Genomic DNA, 10,172 nt, shown 5'->3' on the forward strand with positions numbered 1-10,172 from the left:
GCATTACCACTTTACCACACTTCATAGGCGCGGGAACTAGGGGTTCAGGGGGGTTTACACAGGGCCCTGGCCAACGGCCCCGTGCCCCGCTCCTAGGGCTCCGCTTTCAGGGCCCCAGGGCCAGGGCTCTGCTCCCAGGGTCCCAGCTGCCATCCCTGCTTCCAGGGTTCCACTCCTGGCCATATGCCCGCACCCCAGCTGTGGCCCCAGCCACATCCCCATGCCTGCCCCAAGCTGTGGCCCCAGACATGGCCCCTTACCGCTGTCAGGGTCTCCCCTCCCGGAGACACAGCCCTGCTCCCAGCCACAGCTCTTGGGAATGTGGTGGGAGCATGGACAGAGATGGGGGGGGCATGAGGTAATAAGTAAAAACTGTTTTCAGTACCCCCACTATTCCAATGTCACTGCCACCCTTGATATGTTCAACAGACTATAACAAAACATGGCAGCTAGTGAATGCTGGGATTGCCATTAACGCCACAGACCACATATGATGAGGTGAAGTAGCAACGAATGTCTTGAAAATGAAGCACAATTATAGTAGCAAAGGAGTCTCACCCTGTTTGTGAAGCAAAATTGATTCTGCCCTATCAATCTGTGTAGATTTCTGATGGCATCATAATGCTGCCTAGTTGTCTAATGGATTCTAGCTAGCTGATCCCCAAGGATTTGAGTTAACGCTCATTTTGTTTTGCAAACTGTATCGAGTAGGTATCCTTTACCATTAATCAAAAGCAAACGGAGAGCTAAGCAGTTTAATTAACAATTTAGGAGTTTAGAATGGGGATTTTTTTAAACAAAAAATACTCCAAACCAAAAGGGGGTGGTGGTTGTTTTGTTTTGCTTTAAATTGTACCTCTCCTCTGGTTGTCAAAGCAGTTCAAAAATGCCATTTCACAGTCACATCTAGTGCTTTCATTGGTAAATAAATACAATAAAAATAATGCCTTTCATTTATACACTGCAGCTAGAGCTGGATAAAAATATTCAATTGAAACCATTTTTGACCCAAAAAATTTGAGTTTTCAACTAGATGAATTTTTTGTGTGGAAAATATCAGCTTCCCTCCTCTTTATTTTATTACTTTGGAAGACCACATCTCAAGGTCTAAGTGTGATATGTTCAGTGTAGCATGGGCCAGAGCATCTGCCCTAGTCCCCCATCAGTTGGAGAAGCAGTACGGAGGCTTAAAAATCACACATAAATGCTCTACCTTTCTAATCGAAACACAGTAGAACCTCAGTTTTACAATCACCAATCTTATGAATGACCAATTATATGAGACATTTTTCTGAAAAGGAAAAAAAATCACATAATAAAAGTAACATCAGGAGAGACCAAGTTGACACCCCCTCACATTCCAGTGCCTTCAATGTGCTGGGAATTGCTTTACCAAGGTTCTGACTGTCAAGGAGAAAGCTGCACATGGTACCGTATTGCTACTTGTGCACCAGACCTCCTGTAATTCTGCGATGTTCAATTTATTGAGCTCCACAGTCCCTACCGGGGTTGTACTCTAGGTGGCAATCACCTTTTTGTCTGCTTTCTTCCCAGTTCCTGACTTCATGCTTACATCCTTTTTCACATCACACACCTTTCCAGGGCTTCGTGGGGCCAACCGCAACATTTGCATTCTAGATCCAAATCCATGCTGAGGTCCAGGGTTTTGTGGCAGGCTCATCTCCACTGCCAACCTGCTCCGAGACCTTGGGCACAGGGGCATCTGCAGAGAAATCTGTGTTTGCTGTGCTAGCATCTATTTGTCATTTTGAAGATACTAAACTGAAGCTCATTTCTCAAGGATTTTTCCTTGTCAGGTATTTTAGGCTCACACTCTGCCTTTTCTCACCCACACTATTAATATGGGGCTAGGGATTTTTGTATACTGCAGGGTAAACTGTCGAACTCCGGACAATTACTTACAAAGCAATTTCAATGTAAATTATTAAAAGGCCAAGCTAACATCCTGTCGAGGAGTCCTTAAGGCCTAATGTAACCTTATTAAACATTTCTGTTGGTATTAAAGGTTACCTGTATTCAATTTCTGCGCTCTCGTCCTTCTCACTCTCTGGCATGTGTGTGCTGAATAATTAAATGAAGAACCAAAAGACACATTTTGGTGGGGTGGGGGAGTTTTGACCTTCTGTGATTTGCCATTTTTCTTCTTTTAACATTGCAGGAAAGATGCTCGTTGACACTCTTCAATGCCTGTAAGTGGCCTGCAAATAAACAATATTTTTGAAGCTGAATATGCAGTGAACAGAGTTTAATACTTCGAGTGGGTTAACAAACATAGCTGACATTTTTCAGCGTGGCATTAATAAAGCCAGTTTTGTGGGATGCCTTATGCTGTGTGATTAGGGATGAAGGAATCTTTTAAAGGTTCTGAAAGGGAAATGTCCTTAGGAGACGCACACAAAGAAAAGAAAAAAGAAACCTTGATGATGTTTCTCATGCCACTGAAAAGGGGAAGTCTTTGGGAACCGTTGTTTGTTTCATTTTCTTGTTTTCACTCAAATGGTGGAAATTAAAAAACAAGCCAACTTCACTGAGGGCTGAATCTCTCATTAATGCTCTTTGACCTTGTCGTTATCTCAGGCCAGTCTCTCTCTCTCTCTCTCTCTCTCTCTCTCTCTCTGTCTAGTGGCTTATGCTGACAGTTAAATCTTGCTTACTGACAGCTATCAGCAAGGCTGATTGTATTATTATTATTATGTGCTGGCATTTCTAGGGCGCTCGTTCTCATAGTAGCTTGAACTGAGATTTCCAAAGGATTCTGCACTTTGCAAACCCATCCTGCCATCACATGGAAAGGAAGTAGTTTAACTGCTCTCCATGCACAGGGCCCCTTCTTTATGACTGTATTTCTACAAGGACAAGGAAACACTCTGGAAAGAGGGCATGAGCAATTGCTATCGTTAACCTAACAGAACAGTGACAGACTGGCCCTTGCAAATACATTAAAACAGACTATTAATGATTACATGCCAACCAAGATGGATTCTGCCTTAGGCAGAGTACTGGAAAGCATGTGACAGGAAGGAAGGGACTGAGATAAGAAAGGGAGCAGGAAAAACAGACACTACAAGGAAAAGATTCTACATTTCAGTATGGATGAGGCCTTTAGTTTAGTTCAGTGAAGATAATCATGCAAATATTTGCTGAGATGTGGCAGTTTTTTATGGTTAAAGGGATCCGAAACTTAAAATTCATGAAAGAAAACCAAAATGACTAAATAATCTAACAAATGAACATGGCATATATTTTTTTCTACTGCCTACAGTTGTCCCACTGTCTTATGGCAGATTTGACATTCTGATTACCTTGGAACTTCATACATAGATACAGTCTCGAATATGCAACTGAGCTCCAGTCTGAAATAAACTCTCCTGCCCATTCTGTTTGGTGCAGAGGCAATTTAATCATTAACAAGAACACCAAATTAAAGTGGAACACCAATTGCCTTGGGGAAAATGAAATTCCGAGGATTAAATTTTCATCCCAACTAGACTCCAACAGCAAAAAGCATAAAAATTCATGACTAACAGGACTGAGCTCCAGGGAACGTAAATTCGCATTTTAAAAACAAATTCTCATTAAGCAAGTCTTTTCTGCAGGAATATAGTGGCATGTTCTTTCTTGACAGTTTTGTCATATGTCACTTTTTGCTTTAATAGTGGAATAGCCAGTTGTCCATTATCCATTGTGCTCCATGCAGCAGCAGAGTAATACTAAATATCTGGACCATAATACCTAGAGCTGGTCAGGAACTTTTTGACTCAATATTTTTTGGGGACAGGGATGGTGTCCCTAGCCTCTGTTTGCCAGAAGCTGGGAATGGGCGACAGGGGATGGATCACTTGGTGATTCCCTGTTCTGTTCATTCCCTCTGGGGCACCTGGCATTGGCCACTGTCAGAAGACAGGATACTGGGCTGGATGGACTCTTGGTCTGACTCAGTATGGCCGTTCTTATGTTCTTTCATCAGAAAACTACAACTTTTCATGGGAAGTGGTTGGTTTCAAAGAATTTTCCATTTTAAAAAAATGTGGAAAATTTTCAAATTTGTCAAAGTTTACCAAGTGATCCAGATCTCTCTGAAACAATGACCTGTCCCCTTCATTATTTACCACTTCCCCAACTTTTGTGCCATCTGCAAACTTTATCAGTGATTATTTTTATTTTCTTCTAGGTCATTGATAAAAATATTAAATAGCATAGGGCCAAGAATCAATTCCTGCAGGACCCCGTTATAAACGTACCTGCTTGATGAACATTCCCCATTTACTATCACATTTTGAGAACTATCAGTTAGCCAGTTTTTAATCCATTTAATGTGTGCCAATGTTAATTTTATATCCTTCTAGTTTTTTTTATAAAACTGTCATGGAGTACTAAGACGCATTACAGAATTACTGTACTGTACAGAATTATGCTTTATTAAGTTTAGTGTATCAACACTATTACCCTTATCAACCAAATTTGTAGTCTCATCAAAAAAGATATGAAGTTCGTTTGATGGGATCTATTTTCCATAAAAATCATGTTGATTTGCATTAATTACTTTACTCCCCTTTAATTCTTTATTAATTGAGTCTCATGTCAACTGCTCCATTATCTTGCCTGGGCTCAATGTCAGGCTGACAGGGTCTGTAATTATCCGGGTCATCCCATTTACCCTTTTCAGAAACTGGCACTACATTAGCTTTCTTTCAGTCTTCTGGGACTTCCCCAGTTTCCCAAGGCTTATTGAAAATTAGATGTGAATGTTGAAGATTTCAAATACTTGAGACATGCCAGCTTAATTTCTACCATTAAACCGTCTTTTGCCAGAATTTGACTGGCTGGCTCCTTTGATATTTTGAGTCTGAGCTGATGTTGCAGTGAATTGGTATTTTAGACATGTTTGAAGTTTTACTGGACTGCTCAGGCTTCAGAGATGCAACCTCTGGCATTAGACAGGGTTACCTCTTACAATCCTCTTCATGTGCAAGAAACACTTTGAACACACATGCTGGTTTGGCGTAAAGTTGTTGTTTGAAGGGGTGGAGATTAGACTTGGGATGCATCCCACATGCTGTGAAACGATGCTTAAAAAGCATCATCTATTACAGTGGTCTTCAACCGGGGCTCACTGGGGGGGCCGCGAGCTGGTTCCAGGGGGTCTGCCAAGCAGGGCCGGCATTAGACTTGCTGGGGCCCAGGTCAGAAAGATGAAGCCCCACTGTATGGGGCTGAAACCCGGGGCCCCGCACCCTGCCGCTTGGGGCTGACGCCGAAGCCTGAGCAACTAAGCTTTGCCAGGCCCTCTGTGGCGTGGGGCCCCCAGCAATTGCCCTGATTGCTACCCCCTAAGGCCAGCCCTGGCTTACATAAGCAGAAAACCAGTTGTTGTCGCACAGGTGGGCCGTGGAGTTTTTATAGCATGTTGCAGGAAGGGCCTCAGAAAGAAAGAGGTTGAGAGCCTGTGATCTATTGGAGGATGAGATTAAATTCTGTTAGAGAATTTTGCTGTTAGATCACTAAACCCAGACATCCTGATCCAGCAAAGTACTTAAACAGGTGCTTAACATTAAGCCTATTCCTATCGCCACCAGGAGCCTACTCACATGCATATAGTTACGTAAAGCTACTCGTGCCTGAGTGCATTACGAATTGGAGCAAACATGAGCTGGAAGTTGGCGGAGGCAGTGTTACCACCTGGTGGCTGTTTGGTCCCTAGGTGAAGACATTTAGTTTGCCCACACAAAAACAACCTAGTCCTAAATGCATTATAGAACTTAAGAACAAAAGAATGTCAGATGTTCAGATTTAAGAGTCATGAGATTTCACTCTAAGGGTCTCGACTGGAAGAATATTTCCTCTGTGTAATATACAAGAATGAGGTGGTATCCCTTTAAATAGTTTGTGAGCCTTCCAGTGGTGCTCACCATGTTCTGTTTAAGAAACTGCTTGAAACAGAGTGGCAGTGTGCAAGCAGCTGGGCCTTGCGTGTTTGTGAACAGTTATGGAAAACATGGTTATGTGGAAAAAGAAAAGGAGGGCTTGTGGCATCTTAGAGACTAACAGATTTATTTGAGCATAAGCTTTCGTGAGCCACAACTTACTTCATCGGATGCATTCAGTGGAAATTATGTGGGATTCAGTTGTGCCTGTGTGGTTTCTTCACATTGTTTTTATTGTGCAAAGAGCAGAAGACATCACCTCCTGGACAGGAAGGCTGGGACAGTGGTTAGGGCACTAGCCTGTGAGCTGGCAGGCCCAGATTCAATTCACTGCTTTGCCACAGACTGACCTTGGGTCAATCACTTAGTGCATCAGTTCCCCATTTGTGAAATGGGGTAGAACCTCCCTTTGTCACAGGGGTACTGTGAGGTGCTCAGGCGCTATGGAAATGTGAGCCATCTGGGCACCTCAAACAGATCAACATGACGTTAGACACTCTAGGACCAAGCCTATTCCAAACTCAGGGATTTCTAATCAAATGGCATCTGGATTTATCACAACCACACCCCACCCCATCCCTTTATTTCTAAAGATGGACCAGACCTAAACCCATTTCCCCATCCCCACCAAGAGTTTAGCTCTGAACTACTAGTTGCAAAACCAAAACCCAACTGGTGCGGAACTGCAAAACCTGGCCCCGCTCTACTTTCTGCTGTGACGAGGGCGGTGTCAAATTTGACCCCCACAGCTGAACAGTGGGACTCCAAAAGCATGGCTGGAATTGGAGGGTGTGAGTGTTCTTTGCAGTTCAGCCCCAGCATTCCTCCTTGGACAGGAGTTTGATCCAAATTCATGACTTCTTCCTATTAGTGCTTTAATGTGCTGGAGCCATGCCTCCTGTGTTTCTTTTAACGTGACAGCTGAAATATTCTTGCACTAACTGGCAGTTTCCAGCCGTCAAAGTCATTTGCTTTAATAATTTATTGATACATAAAACGGGAAGAATTTTCACAGCAACAATAAAGCCCCTTCTTCGGGCTGTCATTTAATCTCAGCCCCAGGGATTTGAAAGCACTTAGCAGCACTCCCTCCCCAAGGGTGTTTCTAGAGAGCCAAATCCCCAACCATCTCTTTCTCTGGAGATCTGATTTTAAAATGTATTTAATATTGAAAGTTGATTGAAATGTGCTTTGAGATACTTATGTAAACAACGAGCTTTTAAAGACCTGGGCAGGAAATTGGACAAAGCACTTACAAAAGCACTGAAGAAATGAACAGTACAATGGCCCAGCACCAGGCTTAGCTTCTGATTCAGGAGCTTGCTAACAAAAAAAATGCTGAATGTTTTAATGCCCCTCGGAGAAGTTTTGCAAACTTTCAGTGGACAAAGTGCAAGCTCAGGATATTGTGAGTGGGTAATATCTGCTCCCTGTGCTACTTGGAGGAGTTGAGAAGCCAACCACAAAACATCACATCACATTTATTTTTCAATCCTACCTTCTTTTGCCTTGCAAACTGATTCAGTGCCTGGCACAGATCTTGATCAGATTTGTCATGACAGTGGTTTCTCAGATCAGAAAGCATCCTTCTTTCATTTTACTGACAGTTTTCTTGATTCTCTCTGGTGGTCCCTTACTAATCCTGTTTTTCACTAAAGAGACAAGGTGAGTGAGGTAATATCTTTTATTGGACCACCTTCTAACCTACTTGACCCTCTAATATCCTGAGACCGACAAAGCTATAACAACTCTTTCAATAAAGAGTCACTCAGACCCCAACTACAGTGTGGAATCTTTCAGTATTTTTTGGCCACAGACAGAGAGTCCTGCAATTCTGGAGCCATTAAAATGGTGAGAAATAAAACACCACCTGTCTCATGCTTGAGGAATTACTTTATACCTCTTCGGGTTAATCATAAATGAGTCTTCATGTTCATAACACTGTAGATCACTGCAGACCTATTACTGTTAATAATGCTCAGAAGTTATATGATGTAAAGACTTTTCAACACCATGTAGTCAGGAAGTGTTTAGTGAAGGATGCAATCAAAGAATTTGGCAGGGGATCAAATCACTCTGAAAAAAAGTCTTATCTTCAATTTCGCTTCCCCCCTCCCACATTATGTGTACACTGGCTTGATTTAGGGGATGATGCAGCAAGCACTCATACATATGTCAAGTGAGCAGGTGTTCAGGTGAGAAGGCCTATGCCTCACCAATGAAATCAATAGCAAAATGTCCATTGATTCCAGTGGCACAGGTAGCTTTCCTGACATGAGAGGTCCCAAAAGATTACAGGGTCAGGCCCTTGGACTGTAAGCACTTCAGGAGAAGGACTATGTCTGTGAAGTACCATTGTATGAATATTAATAATAATAATTCTCTCCAAACCCATGTTATTTCCATTGAGTCACATTCTGCCCAGCAATCCCACTGCTCTGTCGCTACAGAACACCCACAATTATTTATTAGAATTTGGTGGAGAACAATTTAAAATTTCTATAAATACCCCAGGAAGGTAAATGCATTAACCTTATCTTGATCCTAAACTGTAATTACATAAAGTCTGGCTCCCAAGTATATTAGTACATTAATAACTATTGTGTTCTTATAGTAACCATCATTTCTTAGATCTTAAAGCTATTTGCTAATTTAGCCACACACACATTCACAGAGATAATTCCACTGTCAAAATCTGACAATGTGTGTGACACTCCAGAAACACAGAGCTGACCAAACCACTTTATTCACTTCAAAGTCATTCAGCAAACCTATTTTCAAATTATGAAGATTAAAAAAATTATTACATGTGAATAAGTCTGATGTTAAATGAAAGGTTCAAGATAGTTCCAACCTCAGGACAAAACTTCTCTGTGAAATTATCTTTGGAACAGTCAATGGAGATTAGCTCTTATTTCTGAGAATACCATAAATAACTAAAAGGGTAATGAACACTCTCTCTCTCTCTCTCACACACACACACACCCCGCTAAAACGGGTCTAAACAGTCTGGAGAATTTATCAGACAGACTGCAAAAAGAATTGGGCATCAGCAAAGACAAAGATAACAATGGAAGTAAAAGAAATACAAAGAGTGCAGCCATCAGGAACCTGGGTAGTTCTCAGGAAAATCTTCAGGACAGACCATTGTAAATGTTGCATCAATCAAGATGCTTTTCTTCACTGCTACAGCAATCAGACCAATTCACACCAGTGTACCTGGGCTGCCATTACAAAAGAAAGAGTTGCTAGAAATTGCATATGAGAACCACTGAATCAGGATTTGGGCAATATTGCAAATATGATTCTGAAGATACAAGTCCACTAATATGCCAAGAACCAATACGTGCTCACCTCATTCACCCATGTCACGCCTATAAAGCCAGCAAGGGCAGAATCTTTGTAGGAGAGTTCTCCTTCTGCTGGCTGAGCTATGTTGGGCAGAGGTTGGTGTTACTGGTTAATCTGACAATTTGTGTATATTGCAGATATTTATATTTTTATTTATTTCTATTTAAATAACTATGAAGATGCCTAGCCAAGACTCTAGCCACCCTAACACCATTCACAACACAATTAAATCTCGGCAGCATTACAATTATCATTTCAGCAGGGACTCAACCAACCCAACACCTACATAAACTCCCTTACCCGCATCATCGCTCTGAGATGCATACCCTCTGCTCTTTCCAAAAACCCTATCAAACAGCATGGCTAGTAGGCCACCACATTCAGGCTATTTTAGACCAAGAGGGGCGCACGTTCTCGAGTCCCGGAGTCCTCCTAGATGATGTCTGGTGAGGGGGAGCCAGCCTGCGTGTTCTTGATCCCACAGCTGTGACAAGATGACCCAGGGAGAGGAGTCATTCCCTAGGTGTATATATTGTTCTGCTTGCTAGGCTGAGGTCACCTGAGACTTCCCAGCCATTCGGGCCACTTCCCTTCCCAACTGCTATGATGATGATGTTAGGGGGAGGGATAGCTCAGTGGTTTGAGCTCTGGCCTGCTAAACCCAGGGTTGTGAGTTCAATCCTTGAGGGGGGCATTTAGGGATCTGGGGCAAAAAAAATTGGGGATTGGTCCTACTTTGAGCAGGGGGTTAGACGAGGTGACCTCCTGAGGTTCCCTCCCACCCTGATATTCTATGATCTGTCCAAGTTCTTCCACTTTGGCGAAGAAAGCAAATGGCCCCAGCCTCTTGCTGATTAGTGAAAGATGTTATGAGCC

The sequence above is a fragment of the Lepidochelys olivacea genome (genome assembly GCF_965140295.1).
Source record: "Lepidochelys olivacea isolate rLepOli2 genome assembly, chromosome: 18".
Lineage (NCBI taxonomy): Eukaryota > Metazoa > Chordata > Testudines > Cheloniidae > Lepidochelys > Lepidochelys olivacea.